This window comes from Aythya ferina (assembly GCF_964211825.1).
Source record: "Aythya ferina genome assembly, chromosome: W".
In the NCBI taxonomy this organism is placed as follows: Eukaryota; Metazoa; Chordata; class Aves; order Anseriformes; family Anatidae; genus Aythya; species Aythya ferina.
In genome coordinates this window covers 5,824,844-5,845,157 of record NC_140313.1, presented here as the reverse complement: position 1 = coordinate 5,845,157, position 20,314 = coordinate 5,824,844, and the positions used below count along the sequence as shown (strand labels likewise).

At 43.7% G+C, this 20,314-nt stretch overlaps 2 long non-coding RNA genes across 3 annotated transcripts in view; one reads left to right on the top strand and one right to left on the bottom strand.

The window, feature by feature from the left end:
* Positions 1–20,314, bottom strand: part of LOC311426410 — a 274,512-nt gene that overhangs the window by 148,182 nt on the left and 106,016 nt on the right. The window lies entirely within an intron of this gene.
* On the top strand, positions 236–8,116 carry LOC311426436. Of its 2 annotated transcripts, none has more exons than XR_014686752.1 (3): positions 236–480; positions 2,563–2,672; positions 7,226–8,116. It is a non-coding gene; the product is annotated as an uncharacterized lncRNA (long non-coding RNA). The 2 variants fall into 2 exon arrangements; XR_014686753.1 differs by having other exon boundaries at positions 2,563–2,675.

The window sequence follows — 20,314 nt, the reverse complement described above, 5'->3', positions numbered from 1 at the left end:
TCCGTGGTTTCGTACTCTCTGCAAGGGGAGTGGGCGGAGACGAACAAAGTGCTTGACAGACTGAAAAGAAGTGCTGTTTTATCCAAGTTTTAAGTGGTGGTGCCTAATATATGGGCCTGGCGGTGTATCTTGTGATTCTATTTTTGCTCTTAAATGCTTTGAGTGTGACAAGAAAAAGGCAGGAGCATGATCTGACTCTACCGGTGCTTTCAGCCGTGCTTCCTGCAACATATGAGGCCCGAGCAGGGACTTGACCCGAACAGGCTGAGGCCCGCACAGGCCGAGACCTGGACTCGCTGAGACCCAGACTCACTGAGACCTGAACAGGCCGAGAGCCCGGAGCGGCGCCGAGAGACCGGAGCGGCGCAGGAAAACGCGGGGAATTGAAGTAATCGCGGTGCGATGTGGGACATCCAAGATCGAGTTGTTACAGGAGACCAGAGGCGTCAGTGGACACCGGTAGCTGACCCTCACCGTGTGGTAAGTCGGCACATAGCAGAGGGGCGGAGATCAGGACCCTGCAGCCTGTCTGACATAACCATGGAGGCAGCAGCGGCTGTGCTGCTTCATTCTAACATTCTTTTTATAAGAGGTTTATCTTGCAATGCAAAAAAGACTATTCGTCCACAGATCGGTGTTATAACTATTACTAATGACGACTTAGCTCTATTGCAGGGCAGGAGTGCAGAGACGCAGATTACACTAACAAATGACCACCGGCAGGCTCTTTCACAATCCGCTTCTAAGGTTGCAGCTGGCACTGCCTGCAGCCGTATAGCAGACGTTACACTCTCTTTCCTAACTAGTAATCATGTGTCTCATCCATTTGTGGTGAATGGTCAGTGGCAAAAAGAAAAGGGGGAGAGTAAGGGGCGACAAAGGCAGAAATGGTACCAGGAGGATGCCACTGACACTAACAGCACGGGTAATAGGAGTAGTATAAGTGACACAGGTGACAGTGCGGGGCGGCGATGAGCGCTGCCGCACTGCGGGGCACTCTGCCTGCTGTTCGCCCCCGCCTGCCTGTGCACTGCTGAGCTGTGTCATATGAGAACATGCCAGGTAAATGAAATCAGCTGTGGTCCTCAGTCAACCCAGTGTATCCCAGTGTCCTGGAAATGTGATGGTGAAAAAGACTGTGACAGAGATCCTGATTGCAAGGATGGAAGTGATGAAATTAACTGCCCTTCGCGGACCTGCAGGCCAGACCAGTTCAGATGTGAAGATGGGAACTGTGTCCATAGGAGTAGGCAGTGCAGTGGTGTGAGAGACTGGATGGCACTGATGAAGCAAACTGTAACAATGTTATTCAGTGCTCTGGACCTGGCAAATTCAAGTGCAGAAGTGGAGAATGCATAGATATCAATAAAGTGTGTAACCAGCAGAGAGACTGCAAGGACTGGGGTGATGAGCCCCTGAAGGAATGCATCATAAATGAATGTGACTGTCCAGCTGGGAAACTGTGGAGATATTGATGAATGCCAAAACCCTGGTATCTGTAGTCAAATCTGTATCAACCTGAAAGGTGGCTACAAATGTGAATGTAGCCGTGGCTATCAGATGAATCCTGCTACAAGAACCTGGAAAGGGCCATACCGCAAAGCAAATTACATAACTGTTGCTTAACTTGTCAGAAGATAAAAAAGAAAGTGTTTCAACAAGCAGCCACGGGAGGGAAGAATCACTGAACCCTCGATGTGAGGGACTGTTTTACTGACTACTGAAACAGCTGTGAGAACTGCAGAAAGGGACCCACGCATCCAGAATAAAAGGACCAGTAACTACTGAAACTTGGAGGGTTGAGTCCGCTCCTGGGAAACTGAAACTCAAGCTAAGGAAAAACTAATATTCTGGCAACGAGGCTCTGCATGAATTAAGGATGCCAAATAAAGGGGACAAGCCTAAAGGGAGAAAAGGGAGAAGGCAAGACCAGGGCAGGACCCTCCACTGTGGTGTGTATGGTCTACCGAGGGAGGCAACCCCTATGAGTATTGACTGCCGAGTGAGAGGGCCTCGACCAGACTTCTCCCACACTAAGGTCAGGTTGTCCCGAGAAAATAACATAAGAACCTCTTTTCTTTAAACCTATATAAAATTGTGATTCGTTTTCCAGGAGCTGGATCACCCTGATAGGCCGAACGGTAACACAAGCCTGAATCGACCCTGAAAGAAGGCCCAACCCCTTGACTGAAGGCGTTTGCCTATTATGATCCAGCTATGTGGGCAGAAGACAGATCCTGGGGCTATAGGACCCCAGAATATATACTTAATAGAATAATTAGGTTATTAGCTGTAATAGAAATAGTTATAAATAAAACCAGAGATGCACTTGGATTAATTGCAAAGCAAAATACCAAGATGAGAACTGCTTTGTATCAAAATTGCCTAGCTTTGGATTATTTACTAGCACAAGAAGGAGAAGTCTGTGGAAAATTTAGCTTTAGTAATTGCTGTTTAAAGATTGATGAAAAGGGTGTTTCTTCCTAGTGGCTGATAGAATGTTGTGTTCTGGTTTAGGATGAGAAGAATGCTAATAATATGCTGATATTTTAATTGTTACAGAGCAGTGATTACACCAAGCCAAGGATGTTTCAAATTCTCACTGTCCTGCCAGCAGGCAGGCTGGGAGGAGGGCCGGACTGCTCGGGGTTAGGCTGGACATCGGACAGCAGGTGGTGAGCAATTGCATTGTGCATCACTTGTTTCGTACACATTATTACTAATAGTACTATTATCATCATTATTGTTATTGTTATTATTGCTATTATTTTCTTGTTTTTATCTCAACTCACAGGCTTCACTTTCCCATTTCTCTCTCCCATCCCAGAGAAGGAGGGGGGGAGGTGAGCGAGCGGCTGTGTGTTGTTTAGCTGCCCACATTTCTAACAGATAGATAGGATGATAGATAGGATAAGATGAAATGCTATGGGGGAAATGGGCTCTGCTTTTTCACTTTCCAAGTAGTGCATGATTTTGAAAAAAACTTTCTTGGGGGAGTAGATGTGTTTTGGAATATTGTCCTCTCTCACCATTAAAAAGGTAGTAAATAAGCTGAAATCCATAGTTGAAATTATTTCTAAGCTGAGACAGCTGTTATCCATGATTTACTTTGTTTACATGGCACAGAGCAGAAGTAATCCAGCTCTTGGGTGACCCAAGCATAGAGCAAGTAATGTCTCCAGTGCTTGGTCTTTACCTTTAAACCACCACTGCTCAGGCTAATGTTGAGGGGTCTGAAAGGCAACAGACTGAGCTCAGGCTTAGGAACTGCTGGCCTAAACTCCTCTGAAAGTCACCCATCAGGCAGTCATGTCTACTGCTCTACTGCAAGTCGGTCAAAAAATCAGACTGGCTCCAGAAATTCATTTTGTGATTTAGGGCCAGTTTTGCAGCCACCTTTGTAACTTGCTTAGGCTTCCCTATATCTTGTAATTTCCTAAGGCTAATATAAATAACAGTAGCCTTCATGCTGTTCTGACTTTTATGGGGGAACTGATTCAGCCAATGCCCAGTATAAAGGATCCACACAGCCCACCTCTTCCCTTGTCTCTGCCTACTCTTTGCTGACAGGTCAAGCCTGACTTTGCAACACAAAGTGTCAGTGGGTGAAGAGCCAGCATGGGACTGAGCCGCAAGCAAGTCCTTTAGCTGTTTTCATCTGCAAGCTCATTTATTTCCAAAGCTGCCTAAATAATTCCCAAGATCTGGACTGCCATACATCTGTTTCTTGGTTTGCCCCCTACCAGAGGGTAAAAAAAATAGCACCATTGTGCCTCACAGAAGCGTGGTGAGGACAGATTTCAGCAATGAATGGCTGTTTTGTGATGCCCAGGTACTAACGAAATGCCATCACTACTTAGCACCAGTAACAGTCACATACACCCTTGCAGATCCTCTCTTTGTCCATAGGATAATATTCACCCAGGACAAAACAGACTAGGCTTGAATCTGAGCTCGAGTAAATTGCGGTGGTCCCAAAGAACCTGTGTAAGCTAGGAGCTCCTCCACACTCCTAGCAAAACTAGTTAAGCAAGAATTCAGACTAAGGTGCATGCACAAATGTTTTCTTAATAATAATTAATATATGATTAATAGGAACAAATTCTGAAAATAAATTATTATAAGTTGTCTCTATAACATGCCACCAAGATGATGGGGATAAATGATACCGAGGTACCTGGAAGCTGAGAGCCCATTACTAAGCATTTATAATTGGGAATGCATAAAAATATTTATCCATGTCTTTCTGAAACATGCTCTAATGTGTCTTCAAGCAATTTATCAGCTAAAAAGTAATTTTCATTAATCACTTATTAATTATTAATAAAGTGTTTGTAAGTGTCACCTTAATTTAAAGTGCTTCTGACTCAAGGTGCACTTCCAGACTTTCATTCTTGAAGATCTTGACTCTCAGATGAGTTCTTCAGACTCAAGCGACCTTGATACATCCTCCTTCACCCAACCCACCCTAGGTCTCCACATCTGTTAGGCTTGCAAATGGGACTAAGTCATGTTTCTGGAAATCACAGTTTGTCATTTCAGAAGGAAACTTGATCAGATCCTCTCTCCCCGCTCACAAAGCTGTATGTCCAGACCTGGGAACACAGCATTCAGGTGTTTCAATTTATCATTACAATGGAACCCTGAAGAGATCACATCTGCTAGGACCATAAATTAGATAAGATCCCAATTCAGAAGGAGCAGGCTCAGCTCAATATTCCTATTCTTGAACAAGGGACCATTTAGGCAGGTTTATTTACCTGCCATAAAATAAGATGTTAGCCAGTGGGGGAAGTCACTTAAGGACAAAAACAACAAAAAGTCTTTCTGATCTCTCTGTTAGAAATGGCCAGCTTAAGAAACAGAAGCTCTTCATGATCTCACTTCCACCTGTATGTATTCCTTCTGTTCCTCCTGCTTCTTCATGACTCCTTTAAAGTCAGTTTCCTGCCCCTCTCTGCCTTTTCCCCTTTATCTTACACATTTTATCTTCCTCCCCATCCCTTCTCTCTTTTTTCCCTCTTCACTGTTCTTTTTCTTAATTGTTTCTCCTCATTTTATATATATATATATATATACATATTATTTCTTTTACACATGCACACATTCAGTTAAGAATTTTGAGCTTTGCTACTGAACAAGTAATCAAAAAGGTCTTACATCTCAAAATAGAACCTGGGCTACAAAATGAACAGAATGCTCACACCACCTTCCCTTCATAAGGTTTTGCACTGAGGAATAGATCTTCCACTTGCCAAAAACTGAATTCAGGCCCCCAAGAGATGGTAAAGGAGAAATCTTTAGGCTCAAAAGTGGCATTTTCTGCTTCTACTCATAGTGTTAATTCAGCTTCTAGATTAGATGGAGAGATGCAAGAGCATCCAGAGTGGAAGCAGAGAGAAGCAGATGCACACCTGTCAGGGATGGTCTGTGTATATTGTCCTGGTTTCAGTTAAAACAGAATTAATTTTCTTCCTAGTAGCTGGTGGAATGCTGTGTTTTGGCTTAGAATGAGAAGAGTGCTGATAACACCCCGATGTTTTAATTGTTGCAGAGCAGTGCTTATACCAAGCCAAGGACACCTCAGACTTTTGCTCTGTCCTGCCAACAGGCAGGCTGGGGGTGCAGTAAGAGCTGGGAGGGGACAGACCCAGGACAGGTGACCCAAACTAGCCAAAGGGGTATTCCATACCATCTGACGTCATGCTAAACAATATATAGGGGTGGCTAGCCGGGGGGAGGGGGCCGGACTGCTCGGGGTTAGGCTGGGCATCGGTCAGCGGGTGGTGAGCAATTGCATTGTGCATCACTTGTTTGTACATATTATTATTATTTTCCTATTATCACCATTGTAACATTATTGTTATTATTGTTATTATTATTTTGTTATTATTATTTTCCTGTCTTATTAAACTGTCTTTATCTCAACTCACGGGCTTCACTTTCCATTTCTCTCCCCCGTCCCAGAGAGGGAGGGGGGAGGGTGAGCGAACGGCTGCGTGGTATTTAGCTGCCAGCCGGGTTAAACCACGACAGTCTTTTTTGGCGCCCAACGTGGGGCCCGAAAGGTTGAGATAACGGCAGATCTGACCACAGTGTGTTAAACTAAAATTTGTGTAAGTATTAGACCTGCTTAATAGTCACTTGTCATAATGCTGATTGCTTTAATCTCAACTCTGCTGCGCCTGTTTTCCAAATTGAGTATTATAGTACATTATAATAACAGCATTCCACCAGCTACTAGGAAGAAAATTAATTCTGTTTTAACTGAAACCAGGACAATATTTATCCTGCCTCCATGCTGGGGGATGGACAAGATGACCTTTCAAGGTCCCTTCCAGATGTACTCATCTATGAGTCCATGATTAATTGCCTTCATGATCTGCAGTTTATCTATCCAAAGAAATAAGCCTTAAAATCTCCTCCAAATACATATCCCGTGGACTGCCTGAGCAGATCAGCCCTCCTTCCCTGGAGTGCTGCACCTTAATTTAGACTCCACAGAGGGGATGTGTCCCTGCCGATCCACGCAGAAATATAGCCCCTTTCACATCCTCTAATAGCAAAGGAATTAAAGAATAAAGCTGATTTATCTCAATAGAGAAAAGAAGGGAAATACAGCCTCTAAATGGGAAATAAAATTCCTATGCTCAGCTTCCCCTGAAGACAGAGACAGGGAACCAAAGCTCAGTGAGAGCTGCTGATGGCACATCATTGTGGTTTCCCAGTACTCTCTTTCCTCCAGCAGGAGCAGGAGCAACTTGTGGCTGCCTTCCCAGGGTAACGAGAAGTGGGGTAGCACACAGCCTTGCTGTCTGTGCGGGAGAGAGGCCACATGAGAGGAGCCCATGACGCCTCCTTTTTTCAGTCAGACGTGGTCTTTTGCTCACACTGAAGCAAGGCTTCATTAGCTAAGGATGAACATAATCAAGGCCAGACACATTTTACCAAAATGTGCCAAAAGGAGGAGAAGATATAATAGAGAAAAGGAAAGGAAAGATGACAATGAAGGCAGGGAGGGATGAAAATCTAAGAGGAATATCTTATGAAAGGGAGATGCAACAAATGGGAACCTCTTACCCATGTGATGATGCTACCCATGTGATCATGACTACGGTCACGAGCATCATATGAACTACACTGGCCACCTCCAGCTGATTTATTCCCAGTATTTATTTAAGAGTGAGACAGAATTAACCTTAAAGTTATCTTGTTCTCTTCACAGACTATTATGGACTAGCTCAAATGGAGATCTTTACAGTACTGAAATTTGATCAGATATATTCTACCCAAGGAGAATTCAAACTGAGCCTTCACTACAGCAGATCCTCCTGGAAACTTTGCTAAGGCCCATGGAAAGTAAGGAAAAGATTGGTGACAGCCAGCATGGCTTCACTAAGGGCAGATCGTGCTGGACAAATCTGGTGGCCTTCTGTGTTGGGGTTACAGTGTTGGTGGATAGGGGAAGAGCAACTGATGTCATCTACCTGGACTTGTGCAAAGCATTTCAGCATTTGGCACTGTTCTGCATGATATCCTTGTCTAAATTAGAGAAATGGATGTGAAATATGTTCATCTGATTTGTGTCAATATGGAACAATGTTAGGGCCGCATGATGAAATGTGACCTTCTGTCTTACATCCCCTTGTATAACAAGTCTAAGAGAAACAGAGTGGTTAATGGATATAGTTCTTGTATCTTGTAAAAGAATGGTCTAGCAGTCAATAGAGGGTTTGAAGAGTAAACCTTGAGACTCGGGTCTAGGGGATAAGAGAACAAAGGAGTTTCCAAAAACTGCTGACTTTTGCATGGGACAAGTCTTTGATATCTGGGATAAGGGAACAAAGGGGTTTCAAAATAACTGCTAACTATTGCATGGGGCGCTGCACGGGTCTCTGATATCCAGCTAAGAGATGACCAAATAAGGAGAAGGGGGGAAGATGAAGAACGACCGAAGGACAAAGCCTGGAAGGAAGACTATGAGCCTTCAGTACGAGCAACCCCCCAGAAGGACCACCGGAGACCGATATGCATGCGTCCATGGGATGGTTCGGATCCCGGGAAACTAATTATAATAACCCTGCCTTTTCCAAAAAGTGGTGTGGAATATGTATTAGCCTAGGAGCATAAAAACTAGCCACCTGATGTAATAGGTGTGTGTCTTTGTGGAGCAGAGACTCCCAGTGCACCCAGCGCTGTTTGCTTCACAGAATCACAGAATCACAGAATTTTCTAGGTTGGAAGAGACCTCAAGGTCATCGAGTCCAACCTCCAACCTAACGCTAACAGCCCTCCACTAAACCATATCCCTAAGCTCTACATCTAAGCGTCTTTTGAAGACTTCCAGGGATGGTGACTCCACCACTTCCCTGGGCAGCCTGTTCCAATGCCTCACAACCCTTTCTGTAAAGAAGTTCTTCCTAACATCTAACCTAAAACTCCCCTGGCTCAACTTAAGCCCATTCCCCCTCGTCCTGTCACCAGGCACGTGGGAGAACAGGCCAACCCCCACCTCGCTACAGCGAACAGGCCAACCCCCACCTCGCTACAGCAGGAGGTTATTAATAACACTATAGCTTGCCTCTATTCATTTAATAAATTGTAAACTTTAATTGCAATCCTATTTGGGACTCAATCATTTATTACATGGATGTGACGGATGCACCACTCAATGGGTAAGGAGGTGGCTGGGTGGTCGCACTCAAAGAGTTGTGGTCAATGGCTCGATGTCTAGGTGGAGATCTGTAATGAGTGGTGCTCCTCAGGGGTCAGTATCGGGACCAGCAGTTTAACATCTTTGTTGGTGAAATGAACAGTAAAATTGAGTGCACCCTCAGCAAGTCTGCTGATGACACTGACCTGTGTGGTGTGAAAGCCACACTGGAGGGAAGGGATGCTATCCAGAGGGACCTGGACAGGCCTCAGAGGTCGGCCTGTGCGAACATCATGAGGTTCAACAAGGGCCCCATCCTTGGAAGTGCTCAAGGCCAGGCTGAATGGCTCTTTGGACAACTGTGGGAGTGTGGTCATGGGGGTCGACAAGCCCCATGGTCAGTGTGACAACATCGGACTCTTAATGATGAGGCCATCAGGAATGTAAAGAGTTTAGAGGGAAAAAAGAAGGGTGATTGATGAAACGCCTTGCTGTCTTGGGTTGCTTGTTCTCCAGCCCTTAAGACATAGAAGTTGCTGGGTGTTTGGGTTGCCAGGCAAACTTGTTGACCAATGAATGGTTAGTGAAAAAGTACTGCTGTGGGGCGAATGGTATAAAAAGGGAGCCTGTCCTCAACATGGGGAGGCAACATGATATATAATGAAGTTATGTCATCAATAAAGTAGTAGCAGTTACTGATCCTAAAAGAATCCTGGTGTCTGTGTGGTCATTATGCCACAGACAACCTGGTCTAGTGGAGGTGTCCCTGCCCATGGCAGGGGGCTGGAATTGGATGGTCTTTATGGTCCCTTGCAACCCAAACCATTCGATGATTCTATGAGTCTTGTAAATAGAAGAGCAGATCTTCATGGAGAAGCTGGTCATGCAGCACAGATTTACTGAAAAGGTGCCTGGTTAATGAATGTAATGCATAATAAAAATATTAAGGACTTAATCTTGCATATTTGGGCTGGCTAGATCTAGGCTGAGGAGTTTATATTAGCCTACTGTTATAAATGAAGGCTCAACTTGTTGCAGGAAGCACGGCCGAAAGCACGACAGACACCAGCAGAGTCAGATCATGCTCCATTTTATTGCCCGAATAGCCTAACTTTTATAGAGAACTTAACAGGGGTGGACAGTGTTTCACACAAGATTATTGGTCAAAAGCACTCAGACAAACAGCTACAAGAAAGCAACCCCACCTGCAAGAAAACAACCCCCTTGTGATTAGCAGTCACATAGACCTTGTCCTTGAGGCCAGCTACTGGTAACAATATTTTCCTGAATTCCTCAATTGGGCGATGTGGGAACACTGTCATGGGAACTTCTCATAGTTGCCCTGGTAGCTTGGTTTGCTCAGCTACAGCAAGCCATGGGATTTTTGCTGTTTCAAGAAATCCCTCAACACTCAACTCAATCTGAATTTAGTAATATTTATAAAAGGCATATTTATAAAAGGCAAGTAGACAATGCTGGGTGCACGGCTTCCCACATCTCTCCAGTCTCTGAACCTCTAGGTGGGGGCTGGGGGAGCAGAGTCCCTCCCACTGTAAGCAAAGAGCAGGTTTGGGGCCTCCTGATGTAACAGCTACAAGTCTATGGGGACTGATGACATCCATTCCAGGGTTCTGAGGGAATTGTCTGATGTAGTCATCAAGCTACTCTCCATGATATTTGAAAAATCATGGCAGTCAGGCAAAGTCCCCAGTGACTGGAAAAAGTGAAACAACACTCCCGTTTTTAAAAAGGGTAGAAAGGAAGACCTGGAGAACTACAGATCAGTGAGCCTCACCTCTGTGCCTGGCAAGATCATGGAACAGATCCTCCTGGAAGCACTGTTAAGGCACATGCAAGACCAGGAGGTGATCTGATACAGCCAGCATGGCTTCACCAAGGATCACCAATCTGGTGGCCTTCTATGATGGAGTGACAGCATCAGTTGACAAAGGAAGACCAACTGATGTCATCTACCTGGAGTTCTGTAAGGCTTTTGACACGGTCCCACATGACATCCTGATTTCTAAATTGGAGAGAGATGGATTTGAAGGGTGGACCATTCAGTGGATAAAGACGGTCGCACCCAAAGAGTAGTGGTCAATGGCTCTATGTCCAGGTGGAGGCCGGTGACAAGCGATAACCCTCAGGGGTCTGTCTTGGGACCAGTGCTGTTCAATATCTTCATCAATGACATAGATGATGGGATTGAGTGCACCCTCAGCAAGTTTGCAGATGACACCAAGCAGAATGGTGCAGTTGATACAACAGAAGGAAGGGATGCCATCCAGAGGGACCTGGATAAGCTTGAGAAGTGGACCCACATGAACCAAATGCAGTTCAACAAGTCCAAGTGCAGGGTGCTGTACCTGAGACAGGGCAATCCCAGGCATGAGTACAGACTGGGAGAAGAACCTATTGAGAGCAGCCCTGTGGAGAGGGATTTGGGGGTTCTGGTAGGTGAGAAGCTCGACGTGAGTCAGCAGTGTGTGCTTGCAGCCCAGAAGGCCAACCGTATCCTGGGCTGCATTGAGAGAGGCGTGGCCAGCAGGTCAAGGGAGGTGATTGTCCCTCTCTCCTCTGCCCTCGTGAGGCCCCACTTGGAGTACTGCATCCAGGTCTGGGGCCCCCAGTACAAGAAAGATTTGGACCTGTTAGAATGCATCCAGAGGAGGGCCACAAGGATGATCAGAGGATGGGAGCACCTCTCCTATGAAGAAAGGCTGAAAGAGCTGAGGCTGTTAAGTCTGGAGGCTCCAGGGAGACCTCATTGTGGCCTTTCAATACTTAAAGGGTTCTTATGAAAAGGATGGAGAGGGACTCTACTCGTGTAGATAATGATAGGACAAGGGGGAATGGTTTTAAACTGAAAAAGGGGAGATTTAGATTGGATGTTAGGAAGAAGTTTTTTACTCAGAGGGTGGTGAGGCACTGGAACAGGTTGCCCAGAGAAGCTGTGGATGCCCCATCCCTGGAGGTGTTTAAGACCAGGCTGGATGGGGCCCTGGCAAACCTGATCTAGTGGGTGGCATCCCTGCCTATGGCAGGGAGGTTGGAATTAGATGATCTTTAAGGTCCCTTCCAACCCAAGCCATTCTATGATTCTATGAAAATAGCATCACCTCTATGATTTCCTCTCTTTCAGAACTACAGAGCAGAGAGAATTATTTTCTACTGAATATTTCCTGATAACGGGAAAAAAATACAAATTTGACTTTTTTTTTTTTTAATTAAACTGTCCTGACCAATTTTCCATTACTGTTCTTATTTAGTTTTCTCTGTCTCTTCCTAACAATCTCACCACTTGTTTCTTTACTTCCTTTTCATCTTGAATACAAAGAACAGGTTGATCCCAGCTCTGGCCCTGGAAATGTCAGGCTGAAAATGTTACTCTTGGAGTTATTTGCATGCATTACAAAGTGACAGGTGACAGGAGCACACAACCTTGGCTAATAGATGATTAATGATGTGATGTTGGACAGCACTGTTGACTCGTTTTTCTGCTCTTTGGGAAACTTCAAAGGCAGCTGGCATTTCTGTTGCCTTATGACAGGCTCATAAGTGAGTGTAATTGTTTAGTCCATATGTACCTAGCACAGAAGTAGCCATGAGCATGTTCATGGAGCACGTTTATTTATATGTGTGTGTGTGTGGCAATGTGCGGAATCGTATGCATGAGCTCCTGGGTGTTTCTGTGTGCATACAAGCTCCTCGTATACAAACCACGTGGTTTCAGTGGGTTGCTGAGAGCATCATTATCCAGCTACTACATCCTGAATAAAATACCATGGCCCATTTGGGGTTACAGTCTAAAGGAATGAAAGAAACTCACTGGAATTGTAATCTGGGTGGAGAAAAATCAGCCCTAAAGTAAACAGCACATTTGGAAGGGAGCCCAGTAACTAGCAACCAGAACAGGATTAGAAATAGGTCAGGGCTGTAAACTTGGATCTTTCTTTCACACCCCTTTTTTTTTTCTCAGCAAAATTTGTGAGGGTTTAGGTCATTATAGAGATTAAGGACAGTGGTAAAATGTGAGTTTATGTTTCAACCACACCCAAAATTCAAGGCACAGGCTCAGTTCTGAAGGATGTATTATCAGTCCGGAGTCCACTTGACTGGAGTTTTCTAGGAGAATATTCTTAGCCAGAATCCTCCTAACACATACAGATGCCAATCTCTTCTGTGTTCTCTGGATTTAAAGCCCTTGTGCTTGGTAAAGGTGAAGCAAATCTCATTTCCTACTCTACACATGAACACTTCTGCCTCCTGCCCTGGGTTTCCCATCCCCCGACACTCTCTATTCAGGAATTGCTTTCAAAGTTGCTCAGCATTAGTGGAAAAGCAAACAACAGAAATTGCAGATTAGGTCTGAGGTTATGAACAAGGATCAGACAAATTGGTCTTTTCTAATAGAAACTTATAGATTGCTGAATCAAAATTCTGCACCAAAAATTTTGTTGTTTCACTTTCCTGCAGATGGAGAAGAACAAAATTTGGTCTCTCTTGAGCAACACCAAGTTGCTCAAGAGCCAATACTGCATGAAGATGCTGTAGCATAAAGGAAGCTTTTCTTTAAGGAGAGCTTAAAACAGAAATGTTTTGTCACTGTTCTTCCAATAGCTATCACTTGGAAAAGCACAATATAGATGTCAAAAGCTGAAAATATATGTTCCTAAAACTAGAGACAAATGGCTGGAGGAGGCCTTGAAAGATTTATATCTTCTATTGATTAAAAGGGGAACATACAAGAGTTACTGACCACTGGCTAAGATAAATCTCCTGCACAGTCACATAAAATGTGATTTGAAAAGCCCTGGAGAAAACAGCTGGGTCCTGGGCGCTGAGCATGGCCCCAGCGTAGGGCAGTTTCTCGTCTCTCTAGCTTGGATATGGATGGAGGGAAAACAGCTAGCTGCTGACAGCCTAAGGCACCCAGCTCTGGTGCTTCTGAAGCTCTCACATTTTTGTCTTTCTTTGCCTTACAGACTGTTCAGTTTGTTAACTCAATCTAAAAATTTGTCCACTTCATCTTTCCCAGCCCTCACTAACCCTTCAGTTTAAAGGACATCACCCAGTCCAACTCCAAAGCTGCTCCAGAGAGGACAAGACACAAAGTACCAGGACACCGAGAAGGCAGGAGAAAGGAAGAGCTGGGAGTGCTCACATCTGTTTCAGACCTGTCAAATTAAGCAGGTCTGGAGGTTCAGGTGATGGTACCATGCCTCATGCTTGCTTAAGCTGAATTGCCTTAAAAAGCTGAGCTTTTTCCACTGCTAATGAGAGGAATTCAATGGAAGTGGATGAGGCCAGATTTTCTGAATCCCTCTCCCTGCTCCATGTATTGGTAGCACCTACAAGTCGTACAAAGGAGTTCCTCAGCCTAGCCTCAGCAGGACGATTGGTCTGCTTTGACCTAGATGGCAGACAGAGGCAGGCATCTCCTACAAGCAGCGGCAAAAGAAGCCTCAGTACTTTGCGCTTGTGACAATATCCATCTCCTATTTGTGACATTTGTGATATTCATGTAACAGACTTTCAGGTTAACCTGGGTAGGTACTACAAATGGTGAGCGTTGTTTCTAGTGCTTCTGGAATTAAGCCCATTCTGCAGATTTGATTCCAAGTCTATTGCATAACATGTGTGTGCATGCATTTGTGTGTGAATGTGTCAAAGGGGGACAGAAATAAAGGTAAAGGTCAACCCTCAAAAATAAATGTTAACTTTTTAATATTGTTATAGTACATTAAAATATAGGTATTATAATGGTAACGATAGGATCATATACACATATAGACTAAGGAACAGAGAGATAAAGGGAAGTGGCCATTGACCAGTGGTGCTGACATTTTTAAGTGACACAAGAACTGGCACCTTTCTTGTTTCTTAGCACTTCAAAAAACTGCTTTGAACATTTTTTCCCCAAATTATTGACAAGCACTAACTTCGGGTATCAGTACCACACTGCTAGCTTTAAAAGCTTCAAAATTTGAAATTACAAAAATCAGTTTCTACCATATGACCTTTGTGAAGATTTGTGAAGAAAAAAAAGGAAAAACAGAAAGAAAGCTTAAAGTTTCTTTCTGGCTCACCCTTTCTTTTTTAGAAATTAGTACCAATAACTATGGAAATTCGTTTCTTCAATGTAGTCAAGAATTTGGCCTTCTGTTTTAAGCAAAATTTGGATGGCAACATTTAAGAACAGTAGCTGGTTTGTTCATTTTATTGTCTTCCCTAAGCTTATGCTAAACAAATGAAGCAGGTTTGGTTCCACACAATATTTCTGGCTGACACTAAGAATGAAAATTTGCAATAAAAATGAAATTGTCTTGAGGAAGCATAAAAGGGAGCATTTTGGAGGGAAGTTGGTAACTGGTTGTCCTGGTTTCAGTTAGAACAGAATTAATTTTCTTCCTAGTAGCTGGTGGAATGCTGTGTTTTGGCTTAGGATGAGAAGAGTGCTGATAACACCCCGATGTTTTAATTGTTGCAGAGCAGTGCTTATACCAAGCCAAGGACATCTCAGCCTTTTGCTCTGTCCTGCCAACAGGCAGGCTGGGGGTGCAGTAAGAGCTGGGAGGGGACAGACCCAGGGCAGGTGACCCAAACTAGCCAAGGGATATTCCATACCATCTGACGTCATGCTAAACAATATATAGGGGTGGCTAGCCGGGGGGAGGGGGCCGGACTGCTCGGGGTTAGGCTGGGCATCGGTCAGCGGGTGGTGAGCAATTGCATTGTGCATCACTTGTTTGTACATATTATTATTACTTTCCTATTATCATCATTGTATTATTATTATTATTATTGTTGTTGTTGTTATTATTATTTTTGTTATTATTATTTTCCTGTCTTATTAAACTGTCTTTATCTCAACTCACGGGCTTCACTTTCCATTTCTCTCCCCCGTCCCAGAGAGGGAGGGGGGAGGGTGAGCGAACGGCTGCGTGGTGTTTAGCTGCCAGCCGGGTTAAACCACGACACTGGTGATTGCTACTGACACTTGCTATAGTACTGGAGTCATTGCTTACCTACTACAGAATTACAGCCACCTCAGGGTGGAACATACTACCTGCTGTAAGTCCCAGTCCTGTCATTGAAGACAGCAGGAGTTTTGGCATGTCCTTGGTGGAATCAGGATTAGTTACTTATACCATACAGATAAGCTGAGTACAGGAGAAACAAAATATATTTTTTTAAATATTTATAAGTCTTATGCTAACTGAAAAATAGGAGAAAGCTACACTTGAAAATGTAGACTCATGTTGCTTCACCCTTCAAAATGGAAAACCTAATTAATAGCAAAACCCATAAAGTTGTAGCAACTGTGGATAACCTAACTTAAGGTTATGGGTCAATCCAGTCCAAGTCTGAATGTTTTTTACTGGCCAGCCTTTGTGAACCCAGGTGGGGTGACAATTTCTGCACCTGACTCTTGGTGGAACACAAGCGTTTCACTTCATATGGCTCTCTGCTGGTAAAGGCCTGCTATGTAAAAATGTTAATAGTAAATAAGAAGCAGAAAGTTCATGGTGTGCTCTAAGGCTGAAAGGTTTCCACTCTAAAAAGCCTTTTGCTGCTGTGTTGGATGCTCCCAAGACCAAGCCCCCTTCCCCTGGCTGGCACAATTTCAAGAGTGAAAGTGGCATCACTATGAAACAGTGGAAGCAATAAATGTTTCTCTAAAACATATTCTGCAGTCTTTGCATAATCGTGTCATTCAGTTTCCTAGAATTTTCATTCACCTTCAAGAATCACCACATAATGTGTGAAATTAAGAAAAACAGCAGATATCCTTACATTGACTTTGGTACGGCAGTGCTAATTTTTGAACCTTCAGAAAGATCAATGCAATCTTAGTTTCAAACACACCAGGAAAGTATCCTTGAAGGGGAAACGGAGATATGCAAGTGGGTCTTTCTCATTGAATAGGGGAGTTAGCACAAAGAAATTTTGGGCTATCACCATAGCTGAAGTGTATGGTAGGCTCAGGATGAGAAGAAATGTCTCACGTCTGCACAAACACTGCAGTTCCACCCTTCCCTGACATCTTTACTGACATATTTTGTGTCTTAGGATCTGTTATGACAACATGTGTTCAAAGAGACTCATTTAAAAATATTTCCAACAATAGTGTTGCTTATACACAAAAGAGAAGAGGATCAATAAGAAAAATGCATCCTACTGAATCAGCAAAAATAATTTATTTTTCTCTATGAAAAAAAAAAGTAGCAGTATCGTGCTTATCCAGGGCACTGGATGGATACACAGTAAGAAGCATATGTGTTTAGCATATCAATCTTTTCACATCAGTCAACCCTAACTTTAACAGGAGAGCATCTGGTTTGACCTAATCATTCCGGCTACTTCCATGGTCAAATAATGAGAAACGAATGCCTCTAAAGAGAGATTTCTTTTGTTCTTAGGCATAGTTTGAGGACGTAGTGGACAAACTTATTTTGGGGATACTCGTCTTTCTGCACTGACTATAGGGAGGTTCTAGATAGCCAGACAAACCTCAGCACCCGACTTTCAGACATCTAGAGGCTGTGCATGTTGAATGCAACCACTGACATCTCTTACTTCAACCTGAAGTGGCTAAGATAACAGTGGTTGAAAAGCATCTGGAAGAGCATATATGTTGTTTTTTTTTAAATGCACTAGTGAAGGAAGTAGATGGCCTGTATGTAATTTCTGATTTGTATTTTGGTGCTAACAGGAAGCATAAGCTGCCTGAAGTCTTACAGTGTAAGCTGATATGACAGATAGGAAAGGATGGAAATTTACAGGAATTCTAGTTCAGAGATCAAGTGACTTAAGGTCAAAACATCTATCTTGTCTATGGAGAAGATAGGAATAGGAGCTGGACTGATTGGAAACTCAGCCCGGGGGCCTAACTGCAAAACCCTTCTTTCCTCTTGGAATTGAGCTGAACTAGTTAACGTAGAACAATTCCTCGTGTATGAGCTGCAAATCACAATGGCCTCAAAACGCGTACAAGCATGATCGTGAGCCTACCAAAAATCTGTCTCTGGCTGAGACACACAGTGAACCCACAAACCTGAAAGTGAAAAGCCCAGGAGAAGAGCCTCACATGGGAAGAGCATCAGCTCCTAAGTCAGGAACATATGTTCCTTCAGATGAGCAGTTTTTCCACCTTAGAACTGTGAAGGTATGGATAGAAATAATATATCAATGGGTAGCTGGAGAGGAAATGGAGAGCATTGGATGCGGACTCCTGCTCCCCTAAGGATTTGAGTTTCATCCCAGTTTTCATTAGGGAACACACCTAAATTACTTGTATCAGGTTCCCTCTGCAGTCACCTTAAAAAACAATGGCAGCTTCTGAGAATTATTCAAATTTTCAGGGCACTGAATTGTCCCCTGCAGTGCCCTTTCTATGCAGCAACTGTAAATAAATCTAGTATTCACTCCACTTAGAAATACTTAACTTTGATGCGAATCAAGTACCTGTGGAGATCAGATGAATGGAAGAACAACCATATAATGTGGATATGCATATGTTATAAATGAAGTCTCAACTCAATCTGAATTTTGTAATATTTATAAAACAAATATTCATAAAAGGCAAGTAAACAGCGCTGGGTGTGCGGGGAGTCTACGCTCCACCAACATGCACACACGAACATCAAACTTTCTAAATATACAGAATACTGCTTTTACATACTAAACCCGAGTACACCTATACATATGTACAATCAGAAAAGGTAACAAACAATCCTCCAAGTTCCACGACTCAACAGTCTCCATTTTCCATTCCTTTTCTTGATTACAAACAACTCTCCATTTTCCATTCTTTTTGAACAATATGTCTCACTTTAAGTTGTCAAGCAACTTGGCCTTCGGGGCCTTATGTATCCCGTTCTACCCAGATCGAAGAAAAGCATATCCACCTCCTTTTCAAGGCCAATAGGCCTGGGTCAAAAGGCACGTCCAGGTCAACAGGGGGCATAACAGAAAAGGCCTTGGGCACTGCCAGGGCATCCACAGCTTCTCTGGGTAGCCTGGGCCAGCGCCTCACTGCTCTCTGAATGAATAATTTCTTCCAAATATGTAATAAAAATTTACCCTCTTTTGGTTTAAAGCCATTACCCCTTTTCCTATCACTACATGTCCTTTTAAAAAGTCCCTTTTTAGCTTTCTTGCAGGCCCCCTTTAGGTACAGGAAGGATTCAATTTTTCAGGATATTTCCACCAAAAGTATGCAAAAAAATCATGTCCACCAACAGCTTTTAACTAAATCAGAAAGACTAAGACACACACAGTAAAAAGAACAAAGTAACTTTTACCTTTTTTTTTTTTTTTTTTTTTTTTTTCACAGCACTGATCATAATAGGGTTTAGGTTTTTGGTGGGAGCACTATGTTGTAAGGCTTTTGACACCGTTTCCCACAACATTGAACTCAAGAAACTGGCTGCTCGTGGCTTGGACTGGCATACGCTTTGTTTTGTTGGGTTAAAAACTGGCTGGATAGCTGGGCCCAAAGAGTCGTGGTGAATGGAGTCAAATCCAGTTGGAGGCCGGTCACTAGTGGTGTTCCCCAGGGCTCGTTACTGGGGCCAGTTCTCTTTAATATCTTTATCGATGATCTGGATGAGGGCATTGAGTGCACCCTCAGTAAGTTCGCTGATGACACCAAGTTAGGTGCGTGTGTCGATCTGTTTGAGGGTAGGAAGGCTCTGCAGAATGATCTGGATTGGATGGACCAATGGGCTGAGGCCAACTGCATGAAGTTCAACAAGGCCAAGTGCCGGGTCCTACACCTGGGACACAACAACCCCAAGCAGCGCTAGAGGATAGGAGATGAGTTGTTACAAAGCTGCCTGGCAGAGAAGGACTTGGGAGTATTGGTTGATAGTGTTATAAATGAAGTCTCAACTCAATCTGAATTTAGTAATATTTATAAAATGAATATTTATAAAAGGCAAGTAAACAGCACTGGGTGTGCGGGAGTCTATGCTCCACCAAAAAGCACACATGAACATCAAACATTCTAACTATACAGAACATTGCTTTTGCATTCTAAACCCAAGTATGCCTATACGTATGTACAATCAGGAAAGGTAACAAACAATCCTTTAAGTTCCATGACTTAACAGTCTCCATATTCCATTCCTTTTGAACAATATGTCTTGCTTTAAGTTGTCAAGCAACTCAGCCTTCGGGCTTTATGTATCCCGTTCTTCCCGGATCGAAGAAAAACATATCCATCTCCTTTTCAAGGCCAATAGGGCCTGGGTCAAAAGGCACGTCCAGGTCAGCAGGGGGCATAATAGTAAAAGCCTTCGATGGCCTTTGAAGTCCTACGAGGCGCTGCTGAGGGAGCTGGGATTGTTTAGCCTGGAGAAAAGGAGGCTCAGGGGTGACCTTATTGCTGTCTATTGGTACATTGAAGGAGGCTGTAGCGAGGTGGGGATTGGTCTATTCTCCCATATGCCCTGTGATAGGATGAGGGGGGAATGGGCTAAAATTGTGCCAGGGGACATTTAGGTTGGATATTAGGAAGAACTTCTTTACTGAGAGGGTTGTGAGGCATTGGAATGGGCTGCCCAGGGAAGTGGTGGAGTCACCATCCCTGGAGGTCTTTAAAAGAAGACGTTTAGATGTAGAGCTTAGTGATGTGGTTTAGTGGAGGATTTTTTA